Source organism: Chiloscyllium plagiosum, unplaced genomic scaffold (genome assembly GCF_037043375.1).
Source record: "Chiloscyllium plagiosum isolate Xiang-an unplaced genomic scaffold, Cpla_swu_hap1 HiC_scaffold_14, whole genome shotgun sequence".
Lineage (NCBI taxonomy): Eukaryota > Metazoa > Chordata > Chondrichthyes > Orectolobiformes > Hemiscylliidae > Chiloscyllium > Chiloscyllium plagiosum.
In genome coordinates, this window is record NW_028270152.1 from 1,611,596 (window position 1) to 1,628,480 (window position 16,885).

General features: G+C 41.6%; 1 protein-coding gene across 2 annotated transcripts in view; it reads left to right on the forward strand.

Annotated features, from left to right (window-relative positions):
• Positions 1 to 16,885, forward strand: part of LOC122561370 (6-phosphofructo-2-kinase/fructose-2,6-bisphosphatase 4-like) — a 178,037-nt gene that overhangs the window by 7,651 nt on the left and 153,501 nt on the right. The window contains exon 1 of one of the 2 annotated variants that reach the window (XM_043713130.2): positions 8,884 to 8,955. The exons of the other annotated variant lie outside the window; for it this stretch is intronic. The gene's annotated coding sequence lies outside the window, so the exon portion shown is untranslated. Of the gene's footprint in view, positions 1 to 8,883; positions 8,956 to 16,885 lie in introns of those variants that run through there. 2 annotated transcript variants of the gene reach the window in all.

A 16,885-nucleotide genomic window follows, 5' to 3' on the forward strand; every position in this document is an offset into this window, starting at 1 on the left:
CTGTTCATGTTTAATCAAATTTCAGATGGATGAGCCATAAATGCATAATATAGCTTCCTTTTGCTGATGACCTCTCACCAAGGATTGTTGTCATTAGTTCCCTTCCTTTTCATAGAACATAGAACATTACAGCGCAGTACACGTCCTTTGGCCCTCGATGTTATGACGACCTGTGAAACCAATCTGAAGCCCATCTAACCTACGCTATTCTATTCTCATCCATATCCTCTCCCTGAACTGTCTCTTCCTTTAAAGCTCAGCTATTGTTCTGTTACAGCTCCTCCTGTTCTCATCCCTTCCCATTCCCACTAAAATTCACTTGCCTCTGATTTAGAATCTGTAGTGTCAGCTCTCCCTCGCTCTTTCGAGGATGATAAAATGCAAAGTGGGAATCTGTTGTGAGGATGATGTGAAGAGGCTTCAGGAGGATTTGGCCATGTTCAGTGGATGGGCAGATGCAATATAATGTGGAAAACTGTGCAGCTGTCCTCTTTGGTAGGAGGTACAGATGCGCAGAGTATTTTTTAAATGCTGAGCAGTTGGAAAGTGTACAAAAGGTGTCCTTGTGGATAAGTCACTGAAGGCTAACGCACAGGTGCAGCAAGCTATTAGGAGGGGTAATAGAATGTTCGCCTTTATCCCAAGAGGATTTGAGTACAGGAGTAGTGAATTCTTGCTTCAATTGGGAGTGGTTGGACAAGCTAGGACTTCTTCCTTTAGAGTGTAGGAGACTGAGGGAGGACCTTATAGAAGCAGATAAGGTCATGAGAGGCATGGATAATGTGAATGTACTCAGTCTTTTTCCCAGGGTTGGGAAATTGAGGACAAAAGGGCCTCAGTTTAAGGTTAGAGGGGAAAGAAATAAAAGGGAACCTGAGAGGCACTTTTTCACACAGATGGTGGTACGCATATGGAATGAACTGCCAGTGGAAGTAGTTGAGGTGGGTACATTAACAACATTTAAAAGGCATTTGGACAAATACATGGATAGGAAAGGTTTAGAATGATATAGACCAAGTGCAGGGAAATGGGGTTGGTGTGGATGGACATTTTGGTCAGCACGGACCACTTTAGGCCAAAGGGCCTGTCTCTGTGCTGTAGGACTCTGTGACTCTAATTGTACAGGAGCTTGGTTAGACTGCACCTGGAGTACTGTGTGCAGTTTTGGGTCCTTTCCTCAGGAAAGATGACATTGCCATAGAGAGACTGCAATAAAGATTCAACTGACTGGTTCCTGGGATGGCAGGGGTGTCCTCTGAGAGAGGTTGGGGCAAGCAGGGTCTGGATTCTCTCGAATTTTGAAGAGTGAGAGATAATCTCGTTGAAACATAACCGATATTTTAAGGGAAAGACAGGGCAGATGCAGCTAGGAGGTTGGGGAATTCTCTGGTTGGGGAATTCAAAACAAAAATAAGACAGAAGACTCTTGGGTTTGCAAGAAGGAGTTTTTATTTACTCAGAGGGTTGTTAATATTTTGGAATTCTGTACCATAGAACGCATGTTGAAACTCAGTCTTTGAACATGTGTACTGTAGAGGCTGATAAATATTTGATTTCCAGTGACGTACAGACTTATGGGCATGGGATGGGAAAAAGGCATTAAAGCCTTCAATCAGCCATGATAGTATTGAATGCCAGACAGGCATGATGGGCTGAATGGCCCACTGTTTCTATTTTCTTTTTTTCCCCTTCCTACCTCTTCTCTTCATCCTTTCCCTGGCCTACAGTCAGGTGTGATGCCACACACCCAGCATGTGGAACTGAAACCAAGGGCACACAGATTGGAAACACAAGCCCTCATTTCTCCATGAAATGTATCACTGAGCTACCCCTTGTGCCAGTGCTGGGATTGCAGAGAAGGTGTGTTCAGTATGGGAGGGGCATGGGTTGGGGATTCAAAGAATTATTGTTGCAAGGAAGCTGTTGGATTCACTGTGTACATGTTTTATCGGTCCCTGTTTGTTTTGAACAGGAGCTCGGGAATTCTCCATGTTGTCTGTCCCATGCTTGTTTTTTCAATTTCACAAAATCAGTAAGCTATGCTGTTGCTATTTGTGGGAGCTTGCTGTGCAAGTTCATTGTTGTACTTCCTACATTACAGCAGTAACGACATCTCACAGATACTTCATGCGCTATACAACACTCTAGGATGTGCGGTCGTCCTGAAAGGCTAGAGGAATGCAAGCTCTTCATGATTAATCAAAAGCTTCTAATATGAGCACCTGCACCCCGCCCCCCCCCCTCCCACCAAAAGGGTCTTTAAAGTGATGAAAGGGGTTGGAAAGGATAGGCATCAAAAATCAACTGTATTCATATGCCACCTTTATCCTAGTAAAGCATCAAAAGTCTGTTTCAGAAATTGCATTTTGCAGAAATGTTTCAAACATAATCTTCCCCTTTGCTGTATAAAGATGATATTAGAGCAGGTTGCTGAGAGCTTGGTCTCTGAGGTAAGTTTGGAGGGGATTGTTGTAGGGACAGCGAGATGCTTTGGAGGAGTAGGTGGGGGAGGGAATGGAATCCTGGGATTATGGCCCAGGCAGATGAAGGTATGTCTGCCAAGTCTGAGGGAGTTAAACTCGGGAATGTTAAGTGCCCAGAATTAGAATGCAGATTCCTCAGTGTGAGGGGTGACGATAGAGGAGAAACAGATCACGACAGTCGAAAGGTTACCAATCTCTTCGCTTTTATTATTATTTTACTTTAATATTAAATTGCTTTATGCTTTTCCACCACCGTCTCCTTAGGAACTTAGCTGCTTCTCTTTCAAACTTCTATATTTGCGTGAGGGGTCAGACAAAGACCTCTGTTTAATAGTTTTTCTGGCGATAATGCACTCCCTCACCGCTGACCCTCCGACAATACGGTGCTGACCCTCTGACAATGTGGCACTTTCATATCCAAGAAAGGATGGGCTGGTGTTGGAAGTGGCCCACAGGAGATTTCCAAGGATGGTCCTGGGGATGAAGGGCTTATCATATGAGGAGTGGTTGAGGACTCTGGGTCTGTATTTAATGGAGTTTAGAAGGATGAGGGGGGAACCTGATTGAAACTTAAGAGTACTGAGATTCCTGGATTAAGTGAATGTGGAGAAGATGCTTCCACTAGTTGGGGAGACTTGGACCTAAAGGCGTAGCCTCAGACTGAAGGGATGACTCTTTAGAACTGAGATGAGGAATTTCTTTAGCCAGAGGTTGGTGACTCTGGGGAACTCATTGCTACAGAAAGGCCAAGTCTGTGAGTGTATTTAAGACTGAGATAGATAGGTTCTTGATTAGTAAGGGGATCATGGGTATGGGGAGAAGGCAGGAGAACGGCTTTGAAAAACATGTCAGCCATGAACAAATGGTGGAGCAAGAGTGATAGGCCGAATGGCCTAATTCTGCACTTGCGTCTTATGGTGTCTCAGTACTGACCTTCTGATGGTACTGACCTTCTGACTGTACTGAGGAGTACCATTGTGTCATCCTTGATAATTCTGGATTTGCATTTTGACTGAAAAATCTGCCTGGTGTTATGTTGTTTTTGGAGATATTTGAAACTCTGGTTGATATGTCTGTATTTCTATATTGAAATAAAGCAAATTGCTGTGAGTTACAATTGAAATTTCTTTATCATTCATCAGAAAGGACACTGATATTAATGGCATTATGTTCACTGTTTCCTCTTGGTGTTATGGGTTTAAGTTTGTCTCCTTTTTGTTAAAACAATATTATTTCCTGACTCTCATAGGTCTGCAAGAGATTTCATGTTCATCTGGTGTATTAGGTTATAGAGGAGATTAAATATCTTAAGTATACAGATAAGAAACAAGAGTAGGCCACTTGGCCCATCGAATCTAGTCGCACATTCAATAATATGGCTGACTTGATTTGAACATAAGCTCTCCATTGCTCTACTGTATATGCCAAATAATCTTTCATCACTGTGGTAATCGAGAATCTAAAAATATTTAAAGACTCTGTATCTAATGTTTTTTGAGGAAGGGAATTCTGAAGACATGAACAATGTTCCTGAGAGGAAAAAAATGTTTCCTCACCCCATTTTAAATGGATCCTCCCTTATTTTAAACTATGACATTCCCCTCTGTCCCATTCGAGATTGTCCCACAAGAGGAACTGTCCTTTCTGCATCCACCTGGTCAAGCCCCCTCAGGATCTTGAGTTTCAGTTGAGTCACCTCTGCCTGATTTTAACTCCAGAAGAATACAGGGCCAGACTGTCTCACCTTTCATCATAAGGTAATCCACTCATTCTAGGCATTAGCCTGGTAAACCTTCTCTGAATTGCTTCCAAAGTATTAACATCCTTCTGTAAATGCAGTGACCAGCACTGTACACTGTGCTCCAGAATTGAATTGAATAGGATTTATTGTCACATGTATCAAGGCACAGTGAAAAGCTTTGTCTTGCAAGCAATACAGATCACATAGTTAGGTAGCATAGATCCGTAAATAATAGGTAAACAGCGGCAAAAACAAAAACACAGGTACAGGCGAATGTTAGGAGTTTGAGAGTCTATTCAGTATTCTAACAACAGCAGGGTAAAAACTGTTATTAAACCGGCTGGTGCGTGTGTTCAGGCTTCTGTACCTTCTCCCTGATGGTAGCAGTTGTAGAAAAGCATTGCAAAGCTGGGATGGATCTTTGAGAATGCTAGCGGCCTTTCTTTGATGGATTTTATAGATGGGAGGTTGGCCTTTGTGATTGTCTGGGCCGAGTTCACCACTCTCTGTAACTGTCTCCGATCTTGAATGGTACAGTTGCCACCATACCCCAGGTAGTGATACATCCTGGCTGCCTGATGAAGAAGATATTGTTGGGCCTTTGTAACCAGTGCATCCACATGAAGAGTCCAAGAAAGCTTGTTGTGGATGACCACTCCCAGGAGCTTGACTCTCTCCACTCATTCCACCTCTGTGCTGTTAATGTGTAGGGGGGCATGAGTAACATCCGACTGAAAGTCAATAATGAATTCCTTGATTTTGCTGGCATTGAGAGCTAGGTTGTTCTCAGTGCACCATTTTTCCAGGTCTTCCACCTCCCGTCTGTAGTCTGTTTAATCGCCATCTGAGATTTGACCGACTATGGTGGTGTCATCAGCGAACTTGTAAATGGCATTAGTTTGGTATTTGGCGACACAGTCATGGTATACATTGAGTACAGTATGGGGCTGAGTGGGAGGCTCCAGTGTTGAGTGTTTGTGAGGATAAAATCTTTTCCCCCAATCTTCACTGATTGCAGGCTGTGGGTCAGGAAACTGAGGATCCATTTGCAGAGACTGGGGCTAAGTCCGAGGTCACTAAGTTTAAAAGTAGTCTTGAGGGGATAATAATGTTGAAGGTTGAACTATAATCAATGAGTATGATTCCTACGTAGCTGATTCTTGGTGTCAAGATGTTTTAAGGAGGAGTGAAGGGCAAGTGATATTGCATCTGAAATGGGTCTATTGGTCTGAGAGGCAGTGATGTGTGTCATATACAGTAATGTCAAACAGCATAGAAGGTTAAAGAAAAAGACAAGCTTAAAGTCTAATGCCTTAATACGCAGAACATTCGCAATTAAGTGGATGAACTATAGATAGATGTAAACAAGTACGATATAATTGGGATTACGGAGACATGGCTGCAGGGTGACCCAAGGATGGGAACTGAATGTCCCAATGTGTTTAGGAAGGACAGGTAAAAGGTGATGGAGTGGCATTGCTGGTTAAAGAGAAAATTAACATAATAGTGAGAAAGAATATTAGCTCTGACAATGTGGAGTCTGTATGGGTGGAGTTGAGAAATACCAAGGGGCAAAAAACATGAGTGGGTGTCATATATAGACCCTCAAACTGCAGTGGTAATGTTGAAAATAGCATTGAACAGAAAATTAGAGATGCATGTGATAAGAGAATATTGGCAATCCAGGATGATTAGAATCTTCACATAGATTGATCAAATCAAATTAGCCACAGTGCCATAGAGGAGGAATTCCTGGAGTGTATAGGGGATGGTTTTCTTGACCAATATGTCTTGACCAACCAGAGAGCAGGCCATCTTAGACTGGGTACTGTGAAATGAGAAGGGAATCATTGCCAATCTAGCTGTGCAAGACCCCTTGGGGATGAGCGACCATAACATGATGGAATTTTTATCAAGATGGAGAGTGAGGAAGTTGATTCGGAGACTAGGGCGTTAAATCTTAATAAAGGAAGCTATGAAGACATGAGGCGTGAGTTAGCTTTGATGGATTGGGGAAAGTTATTTGAAGGAATGACAGTGGATAGGCAACAGCAAACATTCGAGGAACGCGTGGGGGAACTACAACAACTGCTTATTCCTGTCTGGCAAAAAGGCAAAATGGGTAAGAGGGTCAATCCATGGATTACAAAGGAAGTTGGAGAGAGTATCTGATTCAAAGAAGAAGCATACAGATTGGCCAAGAAAAATAATTGTTCTGAGGATTGGGAGCAGTTTAGAATTCAGCAAAGAGGGACTACGGGATTGATTAAGAAGAGGAAAATACATTATGAAAGTAAGCTTGCAGGGAATATAAAGACAGACATGAGGAGAAGATGGTAAAAGGGGGGAGGTGTGGTATTGTTAGTCAAGGACAGTATTATGTTGGCAGAAAGGACATTTGAGGACTGTCTACTGAGGTGGTACGGATGGAGGTTAGAAACAGGAAAGAAGAGGTCACCCTGTTGAGTGTTTTCTATAGGCCTCCGAATAGTTCCAGAGATTTAGAGGAAAGGATAGCAAAGATAATTCTGGATAGGAGCGAGTGTGACAGTAGATGTTAGGGGGGACTTTTAACTTTCCAAATATTGACTGGGAATACTATAGTTTGAGTACTTCAGATGGATCAGTTTTTATCCAATGTATGTGAATGGTTTCCTGACAAAGTATATAATCAAGCCAACAAGGGGCAAGGCCACATTGGATTTGATACTAGGCAATGAACCTGGCCAGGTCTTAGATTGGAAGGTAGGTGAGCACTTTGGTAATAATGACTACAATTTGGTTATATTTACTTTAACGATGGAAAGGGATAGATATATAAAGCAGGCAAGAGTTATTGATGGGGGAAAGGCAATGATGATGCAATTAGGCAAGATTTAGGGTGCATAGGATGGGGGTGGAAACTGCAGGGGATGGGCACAATTGAAATGTGGAGCTTATTCAAGGACATGCAGTAGTTGATCCTTGATAAGTTTGTACCTGTCAGGCAGGGAGGAAGTGGTCGAGCAAGGGAGCTGTAGTTTACTAAAGAAGTTGAATCTCTTGTCAAGAGGAAGAAGAAGGCTAATGTTAGGATGAGATGTGAAGGCTCAGTTAGGGCGCTTGACAGTTACAAGTTAGCCAGGAAAGACCTAAAGAGAGAGCTAAGAAGAGCCAGGAGGGGGCATGAGAAATCGTTGGCAGATAGAATAAGGAAAACCCTAAAGCTTTCTCTAGGTATATCAGGAATAAAAGAATGACTAGAGAAAGATTAGTGCAGCAGGTCAGGCAGCATCCAAGGAGCAGGAGAGTTGACGTTTCGGGCATGAGCCCTTCTTCAGGGCTTATGCCCGAAACGTCGATTGTCCGCTCCTTGGATGCTGCCTGACCTGCTGCACTTTTCCAGCAACACATTTTCAGCTCTGTTCTCCAGCATCTGCAGTCCTCACTTTCTCCTAGAGAAAGATTAGGACCAATTGAGGATAGTAGTGGAAAGTTGTGCGTGGAGTCCGTGGAGATGGGGAAGCGCTAAATGAATATTCAGTATTCGCACTGGAAAAAGTCAATGTTGTCGAGAATACTGAGATACAGGCTTCTAGACTAGAGGGATTGAGGTTCACAAGGAGGAGATGTTAGCAATTCTGGAAAATGTGAAAATAGATAAGTCCCCTGGGCTGGATGGAATTTATCCTAGGATTCTCTGGGAAGCCAGGAAGGAGATTGCTGAGCCCTTAGCTTTTATCTTTATATCATCATTGTCTCCAGGAATAATGCCAGAAGAGTGGAGGATAGCAAATGTATTTCCCTTGTTCAAGAACCCTTGGAGACAACCCTGGTAATTATAGAGCAGTGAGCCTTACTTCGGTAATGAGCAAAGTGTTGGAAAAGGTTATAAGAAATAGGATATATATAATCATCTAGAAAGGAATATGTTGATTCGTGACAATAAACACAATTTTGTAAAGGGTACGTCATGCTTCACAAACCTTATTGAGTTCTTTGAGATGGTAACCAAACAGTTGGATGAGGGTAATATGGTTGATATGGTTTATATGGATTTCAGTAAGGCGTTTGATAAGGTTCCCCACGGTTGGCTATTGCACAAAATACAGAGGCATGGGATTGAGGGTGAATTAACGGTGTGGATCAGAAATTGGCTAGCTGAAAGAAGACAGAGGGTGGTCATTGATGGAAAATGTTCATCCTGGAGTTCAGTTACGAGTGGTGTACTAATTAACAAAACTATTTACAACTCCTTTTTGTAACTTATCTTTTACTTTCCCTTCTACAATACTCGTCCAATAAAACCCCAATTAAGATTTACCAAAAAATTCAAATTTCAAAACCAGGCTGCTGTTGAATCTTCTCTTTGTATCTTCCTCTGTCGTCTTTTCTTCTTCTTAGGGATTCTGTTTCACATGTCATTGATAGATGAAGGTACCTTTAAGAGAGCTATTCTGTGGGCAGTCTGCATATGTTGGTAACTTGGTAGTTCTCCCCCAACTGTTCAATTTGTTTAATATTTATACCCCAAAGCATCAGATCATTTCATTGATTTTAATATTGTCAAAATACCAAATTCAAACTTGATTGGAATTTAGTATCTTGGGGCATAATTTAAACTGTTTGGCTGAATTTGAATGTGTTTTTGTCTCATAGAAACCCAGGTGCTGCTAGCTGCTGGATCAAATGTTACATTGTAAATTCTCCTGTACTCTGTGAGCTCCTTTAAGCCCTTCAACTCTCTTAAAGGTACAGTACCCCTATATCTTCATAACAAGCGGGACATGGATAATCTGCAGAGCTGGGCTGAGAGGTGGCAAATGGAGTTTAGTGTTGTAAAGTATGAGGTGATTCACTTTGGAAGGAGCAACAGGAGTAAAGAATACTGGGCTAATGGTAAGATTCCTGGTAGTATAGATGAGCAGAAAGATTTCGGTGTCCAGGTACATAGATCCATGAACGCTACCACCCAGATTGATAGGGTTGTGAAGAAGGCATATGGTGTGTTCACATTTATTGATAGAGGGATTGTGTTTTAGAGCCACAAAGACATGCTGCAGCTGTAGAAAACTCTGGTGTGGCTGCACTTGGAGTATTGCAAACGGTTCTGGTCACCATGTTATAGGAAAGATGTGGAAGCATTGGAAAGGGTTCAGAGGTGATTTACTAGGATGTTGCCTGGTATGGAGGGAAGGCCTTATGAGGAAAAGCTGAGGGATTTGAGGTTGTTTTCATTCGAGAGAAGAAGATTGAGAGGTGACTTAATTGAGACATCTAAGATAATCAGAGGATTAGATTGGGTGGATAGCGAGAGACTTTTTCCTTGCATGGTGATGGCTAAACTGAGGGGGCATAGCTCTAAATTGAGGGATGATAGATATGGGACAAATGTCAGAGAGTAGTAGGGGCATGGAATGCCCTGCCTGCAACAGTAGTAGACTTGCCGACTGTAAGGCCATTTAATTGGTCATTGGACAAATATATGGATGAAAATAGAATATTGTAGGATAGATAGGCTTCAGATTGGTTCCACAGGTCGGTGCAATATCGAGGGTGGAAAGGCCATTACTGCACTACAGTGTTCTATGCTCTATAAGAGTTCTTCTAGGTATGTAAAGAGAAAGATACTAGTGAAGGCAAATGTAGGTTTCCTACAGACAGAAATGGGGGAATGTATAATAGGGGGCAAAGAAATGGATGAGCAACTGAATACATATTTTAATTCTGTCTTCACAAAAGAGGACATAAATCCAATACCAGAAATGTTGGAGAATGCAAAATTTAGTGAGAGAGAAAAACTGAGGGAGATCAATGTTAGTACAGAAATGGTGCTGGGAAAATTGAGGGGATTGAATGCAGATAATTCCCCAGAGTCTGATAATCTACATTCCAGAGTACTTAAAGAAGTAGCTCTAGAAATAGTGAATGCATTGATGGTCATCTTCCAGGATTCTGTAGACTCTAGAACATTCCCTGCAGATTGGACAGTAGTGAATGGCATTCGAATATTCAAAAAGGGAGGTTGAGATAAACCAGGGAATTATACACTATTAAACGTAACATCGGCAGTGGGAATATTCTTGAATCCGTTATCAAGGACTTTATAGCAGAGCATTTAGAAAGCATGGACTTATGAAGGGAAAATCATGCTTGACAAATCTGTTTGAATTCTATGAAAATGTAACTAGTTGAGTTGACAAGGGAGTACCAGTTGATGTGGTATATTTGGACTTTCAGCAAGCATTTACAAAGTCCTGCATAAGAGATTATTGTGCAAGATTAAAGCACATGGGATTGGGGGAAGTGTATTGAGATGGATAGAAAACTGGCTGGTAGAGAGGAAACAAAGAGTAGGCATTAATCATCTTTTTCAAATTGGCAGGCAGTAATTAGTGGGGCTCCATGGGGATCGGTGCTGGGACCCCAGCTAGTCACAACATGTGTTAATGATTTGCATAAGAGAACAAAATGTAGCATCTCAATAATTGCAGATGATACAAGTTGGGTGTGAGGGTGAACTGTGATGAGGATAGAGATCCTTCAGTGTGATCTGGACAGGTGGGATGAATGGGTTTATCAATGGCAGATGCAGAATAATTTGGATAAATGTGAGGTTATTTACTTTGGAAGCCAAAGCAAGAAGGCAGATTACTACCAGAATTGCTATAAATTGGGACAGGGGATTGTTTTCAGTTTCACCTGGAGCAATGTATAGGATGTTTGTTTTTCCTAAATTCCACTCTTTATGATTATAGATAAAGGTCTTAAATGTAAATATGAACTGGAACCCCTTCATCTTTTTAATATTAGTATTTAGGCCTGTATTATCACAAAACTTTTGTTCTGTTTTCAGATTCTCAACAATACCTTAAGAATCGCTCACCAAAGCAATATCATTGGCAAAAGCCAATGAAGCACAGTGGTGTTTAATTCTCCTAATTCTAACTGTGTCTACCCCAATTTTTATCCTTGAGTGTACTAATAAGGGGATTCATTGCAATATTGAATAGAATGGGTGATAATGAGTCTCCCTGTTTTATTCTTCTCACCACCTTAATTTTACTTGTCCTACACTTGTAACCCTCTATGTGCGTGAGGTTATTAGAATATGAATTTGTTAATAATTTGACAAACTCCAGTGGGAGGGATAACCCAGCAGGACGTGGGTGTTCTTGTGTATCAGTTGTTGAAGGTAAGGATGCAGGTGCAGCAGGCGGTAAAGAAGGTAAGTGGTCTGTTGGCCTTCATTGCAAGAGGTTTTGAGTACAGGAGCAGGGATGTGTTGTTGTGGTTATACAGGGCCTTGGTGTAGAATATTGTGTGTTGTTTTGGTCTTCTTTTCTGAGGAAGGATGCTCTTGCTCTTGTAGGAGTGCAGCAAAGGTTTACCCAGCTGATTCCAGGGATGACATATGAGATGACATTCCTGATGAAGGGCTTTTGCCCGAAACGTCGATTTTACTGCACCTTGGATGCTGTCTGAACTGCTGTGCTCTTCCAGCACCACTAATCCAGAATCTGAGAAGAGATTGACTGACTAGGTTAGGATTGTTTTCGCTGGAATTCAGATGAACCAGGGGCATCTCATAGAGATTTATGGAAAAAACCCAACAGACCATCAGACAGACAGTAGCACCAACATGAAGCAAGAAGAAAGAAAGGAACACCCTCAACACACAGGAAAGGGAAACCCTAGAAGGACACAGAAAAGACAGAAATACTGTAATCCTACTGTCAGACAAAGGGCATATAACCATCATCCTAAACAGAAGACAGAACATTGAAAAGGCGAACTCACTACCAACAGGTGGCAATGGACCCAACTGCACAGCTAGAAAACCGCATCACAACAGCATTGACAAAACTCTACAAATCAAGCGAAATTAACAAGACAGATCTCCAAAGAATGAATCCTGATGGATCCAATACACCCTGTTTCTACGGATTACCCAAGGTACACAACCCAGGGACCCTCCTCAGACCCATAGTCTCACTCTGACATACAGACTAGCAAAGGAACTCTATCGAAAACTGAAACACCTAGTGGAAGACTCATGCCACTCCATCCACTCCACTGAAGAATTCTTGAACATCATCAAAAACACCAAGAAAGAGGATGAAGTCATGGTCTCTTTCGACATAACAGCCCTATTCACATCAATTAACGTCAGCCTGGCCAAAGAAACACTGACCGCACTATGAGATGAACCAAGGACACAAACATCAGAGAGCACTAACTCCAGCAGCAAGGACAACATCCTCAAGCTGGTAGACCACTGCCTCACTACCCACTTCACCTTCAATGACAAAACCTACAAATAAATCAACGGGACACCAATGGGATCATCAATATCAGGATTCTTAGCAGAAGCAGTAATGCAGAGATTAGAGCGAACAGACCTCCCACGTTCTAACCCAAGCTTTGAGTCTACTATGTGGATGACACCTTTGAATCATGAAATGGAACAAATTAGAGGAAACCTACAATATCATTAACAATTTCCTTACTGGCATAAATTTCACCAAAGTGGAAGAGAACAACAACAGACTCCCCTTCCTAGATGTCACAGTGGAACGAACAGTCAATGGAGAACTGCAGACCAGCATCTACAGGAAAGCAGCACACACAGAGCAGATACTTACCTACAGAACCAATCATCCCAACACACACAAACAGAGCTACATCAGGACATTATTTAAATGGGCTAAAACATACTGCAGCACCCAGGAACTACAAGCTGCAGAAGAAAAATACCTATACAGTTTTTGGATGTAGGTTTGCTCGCTGAGCTTGAAGGTTCATTTCCAGATGTCTTGTCACCCTACTAGGTAACACCTTCAGTGGGCCTCAGGTGAAGCACTGCTGAAAATTCCTGCTTTCTATTTATATTTTTGGGTTTCTTTGGTGATGTCATTTCCTGTGGTGAAGTTATTTCCTGTGGTGAAGTCGCCTCCAGTTTCTTTTCTCAGGAGTGGTAGATGGGGTCTAACTTGATGTGTTTGTTGATTGAGTTCCGGTTGGAATGCCATGCTTCTAGGAATTCTTGTGCCCACAAACCCACCAACACACTAAAACAACAGCTTGAAAGACCCTATACAGACAACAAGCAAAACTAATGTGATTTACAAAATACCGTGCAAAGACTGTAACAAACACTACATTGGACAAACAGGCAGAAAACTAGCCACCAGGATGCATGAACACCAACTAACCACAAAAAGACATAACCCTCTCTCACTAGCATCCTTACATATGGGTGAGAAAAGACACCACTTCGACTGGGACAACACATCCATCCTAGGACAAGCCAAACAAAGACACGCACGAGAATTCCTAGAAGTATAGCATTCCAACTGGAATTCTATCAACAGACACATTGAGTTAGACCCCATCTACCAACCCCTGAGAAAAGCAACAAAAAGTGACTTTACCACAGAATATAACATCACCACAGGAAATTACATCACCAACACAAAGACACCCAAACATATAAACAGAAAGCAGGAATTTTCAGCACTGTGAGAGGAAATTGCAGCACCTGGAGGAAACCCACGCAGACATGGGGAGAGTGAGAAAATTCCACATAGTCAGTCACCCAAGGGCAAAAGCCCTTCATCAGGAATTCTGAGGGTGACTGACTGTGTGGAATTCCTGATGAAGGGCTTTTGCCTGAAACGTTGATTTTCCTGCTCCTCGAATGCTGCCTGACCTGCTGTGCTTTCCCAGCACCACTCTAATCTCCTCTCACCCGAGGGTGGAACTGAATCCAAGGATGTTGAACTTGTACAAGACACTTGTTAGATGTCAGCTGGAGTACTGTGTACAGTTTGGGTACAAATTAATGGAAAGATGTGACTGTATTGGAGAGGGAGTGCAGAAGTGATTTACAAGAATGAGGAACTTCAGTTAGGAGGATTTTGTAACAGATTAACATTTTTCCTACCACTGACCTCAAACTTACTGGTTTATAATTCCCTGTTTTCTCCCTACCAGCCCTTTTAAATAGTAGCTTTTCATTAACTACACTCCAGTTTTTAGGAACTGTTCCTGCATCTATAGAATTTTGGAAGGTAAAAACAAATGCACACAGTATACACAGGGCCACTTTTTTAAGTACGCTGGGTTGTGGATAAAGCTCTCCTGCTTCTGACTGTAAGGGATTAATCTTCACTAATCATTTTCATTTCATATACCTATAGAAACATTTATAATTGTTTGAATATTCCCTGCAAGCTTTTATTTGTGCTTTAGTTTCCCCCTCAAAATCAGTCCCTTTTCCCTCTTGCTGAATTCAAAATTCCTTCCAATCCTCAGGTCTGCTGCTTTTTTGTTGTTTTAAGTTCTGTGTTCCTTCCTTTGGTCTAATACTATCCCTAATTTTCTTTGTTAGCCACGGTTGGGCCAGTTTTCTTGTTTTATTTTTGTGCCAGACAGGAATGAATAATTGTTGAAATTCATCCATACACTTTTAAATGTCTGCCATTGTCTATCCACTTCATCTCTTTATGTAACATGTGCCAATTTATCATAGTCAGCTGGTGCCTCATGCCATCATATTTACCACTACTTAGATTCAGGACCCTAGTCTCAGAATCAACTCTCCATCTTAATGAAGAATTCTATTACATTGTGGTCACTCTTCCCTAAGGGTTGCTCACAGCCAGATTCCTTATACTGCCCATTGCCCCCTGGTTGCCCAGTACCCCAGTAGTCTGGAACTCCCAATTAACCAGTGCTTCGATGTTTAATAGTTCTCAAGCTAGTTTTGAAATCCTTCCATGACCTTATCCTTAATTCTCCTTCAGCCCTAAGGCACATTATCAAAGGTATCAAAGGGCTAGATTGAAAACTGTTCCATCCCATTAGCTGCTGTAGTGCATGCTGTATGACTAATAACAAAGTCATTGCCAGTGTACCTGTATAGAGCTAGCTCATTAATGAATTGGTATAAGTTTCCAGTTGGGACCATTGCTTTATTTTCCTTTAATTTCTTTGGATCAGAATACTAGTGCAACTTTTCACAAGTTTGCCAATAGAATTGAGCTCACAGATAAGGGTTAAAGGCAATTGGCAAAATATTCAGAGTATTAATGAAAACGCTTTTACATTGTGATCTGGAGTGCGCTACCTGAAAGGTCAGTGGAAACCGACTCAATGGAAATTTCGAAAAGGAACTAGAGAAATACTCAAAATAAATATTTGTGAAGCTTAGAAGGAGCAGGGAAGGTGGGATTAAGTTGATATGTTTTTCAAAGAGCTATGTTTTGGACCGAGTGATCTCCTGTCATTCAGAATTCCTCAGATTCTGAGAGAACATTTCCATGTGGAAAGTATTAAGTGTAATCTGAAGGATTTCTGGGTTATTGGAATCTTTTGGAGTTTTGTCTGATGCTGTAAGGAATAAGTAACCTTTAAACTTTCCATTTGAAGTTGTATGAACTAGAAGCTGGCTGGAGTGGTCTCTTCAGGGTAAATGTGGGCAGGATGTTTCCTCCTTTAGGAAAATCTAGAACTAGGAGCCACTTTGGGATTGCCCACATAGCGTTGAGAAATGTTAGTCTCTAAAAGTCATGAGTCTTTAGAACTCTCTTCCTGAAAAGGTGGTGGGGGCAGAGTATTTGAATATTTTTCAGGCAGAGATGGATTGATTCTTGATAAGCAAAGGGGCAGGGGGGCAGTGAAAGTTTATTGGGGGGAGGCAGGATTGTGCATTTGAGATTACAGTCAGATCAGCCATGATTACATTGAATAGGGAGGAGGTTCCAGGGGTTCGGTGGCGTGTTCTTACACCTAATTCATAAACTCGATACTCAAGCTTAACTTTTTAACATTGTTTTCTTTATTTTTCTGCCTTGGACCAAGATTCTGTCCCTAGGTATCTTTGTACCTAAGATGGTGCCATAAGTGGCGACTTGTAAACTTTTCACTGCACTCGTGATTACGAGTGACAATAAATCTATTTCAATTCAATACCTACTTCTGCCTTTTTATTTGTTTATTCTGTTTACTGTGGTGCGCCGTGATTTACATGACCAGGTTTGCCAAATTCTTTTGGAAATTACGTTGACCGAATCTCACTGTCTTTCCTTCATCTCTCTGCCCTGCTATAAATAGCTTTATTTAACTGTTTACGACCACCAATTGAGTATCTCTACAATCCTACTAGGTATGTAACATGGAGAATACTCTGCTAATGCTTTTATCTTGCTCCTTTTGAATTGGTCTTTTTAGGTTTTTTAAAAATATGGGTATTGTCTGGGTTAGATTTCCATTTGGGGTTCAATAGAGGATGTGTGATTGTAAAAGATGGGTTATGCCAGGCTTATTGTAAACCCTAAGCTGCTGTCAAGATGGGTCCCACAAACCATCAGTATATTTGTGCAGAGGCAATAGCACATACGTGGTAAAAGGCCGGAAGAAGATCGCAGATAATTTCTTCTAAAAGCTGAGGTACTTGTACAATTACACTGTCCCTACATCCTTCCAGCTCATACAGCTCACTGTGCTGTATGAGCTATTATTGGAATGTGCCTTCCAGGACAGTTACCACTGGATTTGTTGCATTTATGTTGGTTTCTTCTGGATTAGAGTGCTGGTTTAGTGAACGTAAAGGATATAAATCCAGCTGATCTTAGTGGGTCCCCTCAACCAAGAGCCTGATGTATTAACTTTGTTTCTG